This window comes from Atractosteus spatula, chromosome 1 (assembly GCF_055471065.1).
Source record: "Atractosteus spatula isolate fAtrSpa1 chromosome 1, fAtrSpa1.hap1, whole genome shotgun sequence".
Taxonomy (NCBI): domain Eukaryota; kingdom Metazoa; phylum Chordata; class Actinopteri; order Semionotiformes; family Lepisosteidae; genus Atractosteus; species Atractosteus spatula.
The window spans coordinates 62,295,278-62,303,163 of NC_142706.1; positions in this window are offsets into that span (position 1 = coordinate 62,295,278).

A 7,886-nucleotide genomic window follows, 5' to 3' on the forward strand; every position below is an offset into this window, starting at 1 on the left:
TGGTCATAATGTTTGCTATTAAAAAAAGAGCTATTCATATTTTTTTCATTTCCTTTATATTTCAGTCCTTGCATGTTTTGAATGTATGTTTCGAGCGTCTCCTAAGGGAGCTGTGTCTTGCTACCATATGACAGCTTCCGAAAACCTCTATCTTGAATATCAAAATATTGTTGCCAATTCTCTTTCATGTCCACTGGCTCTGAACAGTGAAGACTATTCCACTCTTCTCCACGCACCCTGTGAGAGGCACACTATTGAGCCCCAGGTGGACACAGGCAGATATCTCGAGGCATGTCGTCATTTTTGAGGGCCATCTTTTGCCAGTATTGGAGTTGTTTGCCTTATCATTGAGAAGTGTGCAGTTAATTTCAGGATGCTTTTTAGTTAATTAGTCAGGGGAGTCAGCAGTATGAGTTGTCGGAGCTTTTTGAGATGATTTATTTGCAGGCTTTCCAAATGCAAAATTACAGATTACAGGTTTTAAAGGCATAACGCAGGTTGACCCTCACAAAATAATAAACTTTATTTTATATAGCGCCTTTAAAGGTGGCTTCTCAAAGCGCTTTACAGAATGACAACAACAATAAATAAAAAGAATACACAAGATAAGACACGATTACAATATACAGAGGAGACCGTGGATGGTGGTACTAAGAAAAGCAGAGGGGTGAAGAATGGAACCAGTTAAGTAAAGGCTTTTCTAAAGAAGAGGGTTTTGAGTCTGGATATGAAGGAGTTTGGGCAATTTGAGCAATTTGAAGTGTTAGCAGCAGAGTACTCATGACTAACAGTGGACTGGCATGAATCTCACCAACAGCGCTTCAATCCCCCAGCCAAATTGAGGGATTACGTCGACACAGACCAGCTGCGGGGGTCCTGGTGCACAGAGGCCTGACGATTGCTCCGACACCTTCACCCCACCCAACCCAGAAAGCACTGGGCCAACAAAGCCAAGCTTCCCAGGGAGCTCCCACACCGAATTCACACTGGGGCTCTGGAACTCAGCTCGCATACTGAGCGGGGAAGCATTTCACTGTGGCACCGCAGTCATGATGCCAACTGGCCCATCACACACAGAATGGATTCGCAAAGCTTTTACGAATTAAATATGAAAGGATAGTAAAAAAGACAAAAAATCATAAGATAATTTTTGGGAGAATATCAAAAAAGTAAGAAAACATTCAAATAAATAAAGTCATCCAAAGATGGAAGGTGGTGGTGGGCCAAAAAAAATACTGCGAAATGGCAAAAGACAAGGCACAGCTCAGCACAGTTTACCCCACCCCCGTATGCTGGCATTACGCTGGACAAGCTTCTATCTGCACTTGTGCAATTAAGGCAAGTTCCACAGTCTATTAGAAGTCTTTCATAATTCATAAAGAAGTTTAATCTCAGGGTTTCAATAGGGGAACAAGTGCACTGTATTAAGTCTACAAAAAAACTATAACATATACATCTATAAAATAAAATTGAAAGTTAATTTCTTGAAAAGCAGTGCTGTATTGCTTTTAAATGCATTATATAACTCTATACAAGCCACAGCATATAAACCTGTAAGAGCTATATTTGACATCTTAAGATGATTCCTCATTCCATACTGGAGTAAATCCTGAGTATTTATCCCTAGATACACATCTTATTCTTACAAAGCAAATGAGCCACTTTCTGTAATGCCAGTCCTAAAAGCCCAGTATCTTCCCAGGAAATCAGTATGCATGTTTTGACAACTAGAAAGAAATCAAGTAATAATTTAAACTTATTTAAGCTGAAAAACTGAACTAGCTCTTATCACACCATACAGGCCAAGCAAGATGAGAAGCACAGCTAGTAAGTTGGTAAGGGGTTGTAGGGGGCTGATGATTAAAATCACTGAGCTTCAGTTCTAATGGTCAGGGGTCAGGCTGGAAAGCAGCCATTTTTGACCAGCTGGCACTGGTAATGAGGCACCCATTATTGAACATAAGAGCCCAGCATTAACCCAGTGCTCATATCCAGGCGGTGTCTGTCCAACCAAAACTTCTTGTATGCCTGCAAACGTTTTGCCACCTACTGTTTCCACTTCTTCCTGTCCAAACACACTAGAGCCCTTGCATTTCGCTTAAAGACCCAAGCACATGTGTAAACAGCAGGCAAACCATGAGCTTCCTGTCAGGAAGTGTATGGGAGACGCCTTTGACTGTTGCAGACTGTGAGATATTTCAATATCACAGTTCAGCTCCTGTTCAGCAGCTATTTTTATCTCAGTGCAGCGGCCACACTGGAACAGAAATAAGTAACCAGAACACAAATGCATATAGAAAACAAGACCCTGAACAACGTGAAGATACATATTGCATTACCTTTACCATCCTTCACAAAAGCCCTTCACAAAAGTAGAGTAAGGCGCCAAAGGCCTATTGTTGCTGCTGTCAGTTGACTGATGTTTCATGTGCAGTCACAAAATAAAAAAACTGCCCACTTTAGCTCAGAGCCCCTAGCATCCAGCACACACCGCACGAGTTGAAACGTGCTCCTTTCTCGGGCATTTCGGTCGGGGATTTGACAACAGGGGCTTTACCTGTTGTTGTGTGCTCACAAAAACCATTCCCCCTTCAAACCCAAGTGCTGGGACGTCCACAGTATGGGGCACAGCAGGTGGGTTAACCCCTCTCTTCAGTCCTTTACCCCCATTCTCACTATTGCCTGCACGGAGGAGAAAATTACCTCCTCACCCCAGCTATCATGGGTTCCTCCCAGGCCCTGAGGCAAATAGTTTGGGAAAATAGCTCCTCAGACAGGTATAAGCTCTCTGTTAGTGCATGCCTCACCACGCTCGGTGGCAGAAAGGAAAGGAGTTAAAAAGATGAAGAGTCTGGTGTGAAACTGCCCAGTCAAGCAACAACATCTCTAATAACACACTCCCTAAAAGTGTGCATCCCCCTTCCTGTCACCGGGACTTCTTGCATTATTGCTGTAGTCCTGTAACCTCTTGCTCTATTGTCCCAGGTATTAAATTTGTAAATTTTGTAATTTACAAATAAATTGTAAATTTGTTTACAGGCAGGTAAAAGACATAAAACAATGCATAATGCATTTAACATGAACCCATCAACAAATAAGAGACATACTGTACACATATGATGAGAAAGAAAAATAAATATATATGCAAATAAAGTCAAATACACAGTCAGTTGCGCAAATTAAGCAGGTTAATAGGACTTCCACAGCAGCCTAAACTACTACATGCTACCTACCACAGTTCTGGAGGGAATAAAACTGCTGTTTGAAATGAATGACAGTGACACTCCTTCAGCAGTGGTTAGGTGACAAGGGATTATGGGTAATACCACGAAAAGCAATGGTTGAGCTTATTCTAACTGGACTCAGTGTCGCCTGTCCAGTGACTGAGTTGGGCTAGCCAAAAAGATGCTATATGTCCCATAAGAATTTTAAGCTGCAAAAACACTTTTTGTAATGTGAAGAACAGCAAAACAAAGACAGTTTTTCGAGTCTCTCTCCCTCACAGGAGTTCCTCCAGCAACACGTTTCCCTGTTAGAGCTCTTCCAGGCTCTTATAGACAGAGGTTGTATCCCATAAAGCCAGTCTCATTTAAAGAAACATTTCCCATTTGGACCAAAAAGGGAAGAGAACAGAAGAAACAAGAGAACCCCTCCTGCATTATTTTTGTTTTTGTTTACACCCGTTGAGAATAGATTTGCACTGTTTTTCTCTCTTGCTGTTAGTAAGATTTTTTCCTAAGGGACTTGTAATGGTATTACGCCCTTTCCCAGTGTAGAGAGTGTTAATACTACTGTACATTGGTTGTCTGTGTAGAAAATACTTTTAAATGGGTCTGGGGGCGGGGATTTCTACTGGTATTTTATTCACTTTTGTACTTAATTCTTTGAAAATATGTTTTACTTTAGTCTGAAAGGCCTGAAAAGGGACCTACCTACCTTAATGTCTGAAAGGGGGGGACAGTATATTATATGCCTGTTAGTTAGAGTTGGTGACTGATACTCTCATGTCAGTATGTAAGAAGCAGTACCAGACATCTTTAAATGCTGGTCTGCTTCCAGCTCCAAAGAGTGGGACAAACTGATTTGATTCAGGAAAGTAGTGGAATATAGCAATAAAAGTCATTCCTTAGGCACATCCGCAACATATGGAATATATTTGGCTTGCACAGTCATACATCTCTAATACATAAGTAAACAGACATGGCACTCTATGTATCTTACCTGAATGGGCAGTCTTTGTGAAAATCCGGAGATAAGTTCCAAATATTAATCTCCATCAGCTTCATCAAGCCGGGCTCTGATCAGATACCTGGTTTTGTGCAGGGGGACATTAAGCTGAGGGTCATCCCTGTGCTGGGGTTTTGGTTGTGCCTTTCCTTTGCCAAGTTTAGACGGCAGGTTTCAGACCATGAGTCCTCTGTCACCGTATTTCCACAACCTGCATTGTCATTTTTCTTTCCGGCAGGACTTTAGTCAATAGCAACAGATCATCTAGCTTACCTCGGCCTCTATCGCTCTCCTTTGGAAATTCTTGGCTTGCATGGCTCTCTTTGTGTTTTCCTATCACACACTAATCAGAAAAAATCAAACAAACAACATATTTTTGTGGGACAAAAAGATAAGTTCCGGAGAAATTTCTTCAGGCTGTTTGCGAGGAAACATACAGTACAGGGGGCGAGAAACTGGACTCACACCAGGAGAGCCCTGTTGCAGAGGCATGAAGTATAAATGCCAAAAGATCAAATTTAATGTTGTAAAAACCTCAAAAACAAAAGGTGCCATGGGATAGAAGAAATATGACTCCAAGGAAAATGTATAACAGGCAAATGAGGTGATAGAAGATATCACTTTGAGTTCTGATTAAAACTGTACACTCCCCTGTGGGTGACAGCTTAATAGTTATTATTGTTATGTAGCACTGTATTAAACATCCACCATCCAGCCAAGATGCTTGCTTCTCCTTCTTGGCGCTGGAAGCCCTCTCAGTGACAAACCGAGACTCCTCCAGCAGTGGCCCCAGCCCTGGCGATAGACCTCATTGCTCAGTTTCTTTTACAGTAGCGTTTGCATGGTCGAACCCCAGATCTGAGTCTCTCAAGCGCCCCACCCCTGCAGCCCAAATTAACAGTGGACAAGCACACTACAGCCAGAAGGACTGGCTCCCAGTGCGGTCAAGGCAATGACATTATTGTAACTGTTTCATTTTATCCTATGTGTTGTGTTATATAGACAAGGTATAGAGATGCACCCATCTCTGTATCTTGTCTCAATGCCCCAAGATACAGAGCTGCAGCTCTGTTCTTAATTCATTACACTCTTTTCACTTGATTTTGTTGTGCAAAGTGTACTTTTCCCCCTACCTTTTGCCGAAGCAAAACTCCTCCTTTTTATTAACGTCCTACTATTAATATTAGTTTATTTGGCTGGGTGCTTTTAGCTGAAGAATTCTACAGTATGTTTATGTAGCAGGGTATTCTACTGAAGTAAACTGAGTGAAGATGTTGATTCAAAGGTATAACAGCAGGGAAACTGAACCCACAAACTTCCAACTACGAGTCCGAAGCCCCAGTCACTACGCCAACTCTGCTTCATTAAGAATATTTTCGAAACCACAGCAAGGGCACTCAAATACCCCACCTTCTAATCCAGTCCCCTCCAGGAATTGGCCACAAACAGCCAGTAACTGTCTCCAGTCACCGATAATACTCGTTTTTTTCATTAAAGAACTGGCTGTACCAAAGACCCCTTGGTGTACAGCATTGCTCTGAAAGCCCAAGAAGGAACTATGTGAATGAGATTCAGCAGACACAGTGGGTGAGCGATAAACTACGCTGAGCTAAAACAGAATTCCTTCATGATCTCTAATAACACACGTCCAGTAAACCACAGAGGGGAAGGGTTGTCTTTGGTCCACGAGGAAGAAAGGAGCTTCTGCCCAGGGGTGTCTTGTTCAGAACTGGGAGTCATCCTGAAAGCAAGTAGTTCCCCATCAGCGGTAAAAGTTAGCCTTTTAGCAATTATTTCACAAAAGCTTTCCAGCTAGTCGTGATGGTAAACTTGCTCACAAAGGCAAAGCGCAGCTTCCTTATCTATTAAAATGCAACGATTCTGACCAGTGGAAAGGCTGTATTGATTCAGTGGTGCTTTTGAGAAATAAAACTAAATGGAATCAAATGATTGCAGGTGCGTGTATAGGTCAATATCCGGACATTAACAGGACATTAACACCCTTCGTTACATCGAAGGGTGGTGGGCGTATGGAACTAAACACCTTTCAAGAAACAGCTGGATGAGATCCGAGGATCAATTAGCTACTAACTACCAAACGGGTTGGATGGGCCTAGACTGGCCTCCTCTTATCCATAACTGTTCGTATGGTCTTAGGAGATAGAACAGGAGAGGATGAGCAAGAAGAGAAGAACAGGACAAGGTGGATGTGGAATCACAAGATCCCACTATATACAGAATGAATGGCCAAAGCTTAAAGACATATTGTTTGAAACACAAAACAGGCTCATCCCAGAAGTAAGTAAACCCAAGCCAGGAAAGCAGGGGCTTACGTAACTGAATAAATATATTAAAAATCTAGGACGAAAAAGCGCTACATGAAGCCTTCAAAAAAAAAGAAAAGAGTTCAGTTCATGGAAAGGAGCATAATGAACTGCAGTCACGGGTTAAAAAGGCTATTAGAAGAGCCGAGAGAGAGACAGAGAGGAATATTCCAGATGAGAAAGAAAAATGGCACACAACAGCCAAAGGACAATAATGTGTCTCACTGTCTAGAACATCAATAAGGGTGACAGACAGTGACAGGGAAATAACTAATAACGTCTCAGAAATATCTCTCTTCTTGTTTACCAAGGAAGGAGCAGAGGTCATGCCTCAGGCTGAGCAAACACAAGGTTGTAAATTCAATAATATTTGCATAGCAGAGGCTGGAGTGTTAAAGTCCCTAGAAGCACCTAGACAAATCTATTTTACTAATTGTGCTTAATGTATAAGAATTGTTATCCACAGGCCATAAACCTCTTCCTGCAGTCACTATATTGTATATACAGCGACAAAACTAAATGATGCAATTATAGACCAGTATGTCTTAGTTCTATTACATGGGATTCAGAAGGGATGGGTCTTGCTTAACTTAAGCCAGCAGCCATATCACACTGCAGCTCACAACTGGCAACCCACAGAAACTAAGCACGTGTGAGCCTGGTTAGTACCTGGATGGGAGACCTCCTGGGAAAAACTAAGGTTGCTGCTGGAAGAGGTGTTAGTGGGGCCAGCAGGGGGCGCTCACCCCGCGGTCCACGTGGGTCCTAATGCTCCAGTATAGTGACGGGGACACTATACTGTAAACAGGCGCCGTCCTTTGGATGAGATGTAAAACCGAGGTCCTGACTCTCTGTGGTCATTAAAAATCCCAGGGTGTTTCTCGAAAAAGAGTTGGGGTGTAACCCCGGCGTCCTGGCCAAATTTCCCATTGGCCCTTACTAATCATGGCCTCCTTATAATCCCCGTCTACGAATTGGCTTCATTACTCTGCTCTCCTCCCCACTGATAGCTGGTGTGTGGTGAGTGTTCTGGCGCACTATGGCTGCCGTCGCATCATCCAGGCGGGGCTGCACATTGGTGGTGGTGGAGGGGAGTCCCCATTACCTGTAAAGCGCTTTGAGTGGAGTGTCCAGAAAAGCGCTATATAAGTGTGAGCAGCTATTATTATTATAACTTGTTAGTATTCTTTCAATAGGCAGCAACAGTAATGGATACAGAGAGAGCACATCCACCCATTTTCTAACCGTTTCTTCCAATTCAGGGTCTCGGGGGAGCCAGAGCCTATCCCAGCAAGCAAGGGAAGAGACACCAGATGATCTCAGGGCAGACACACA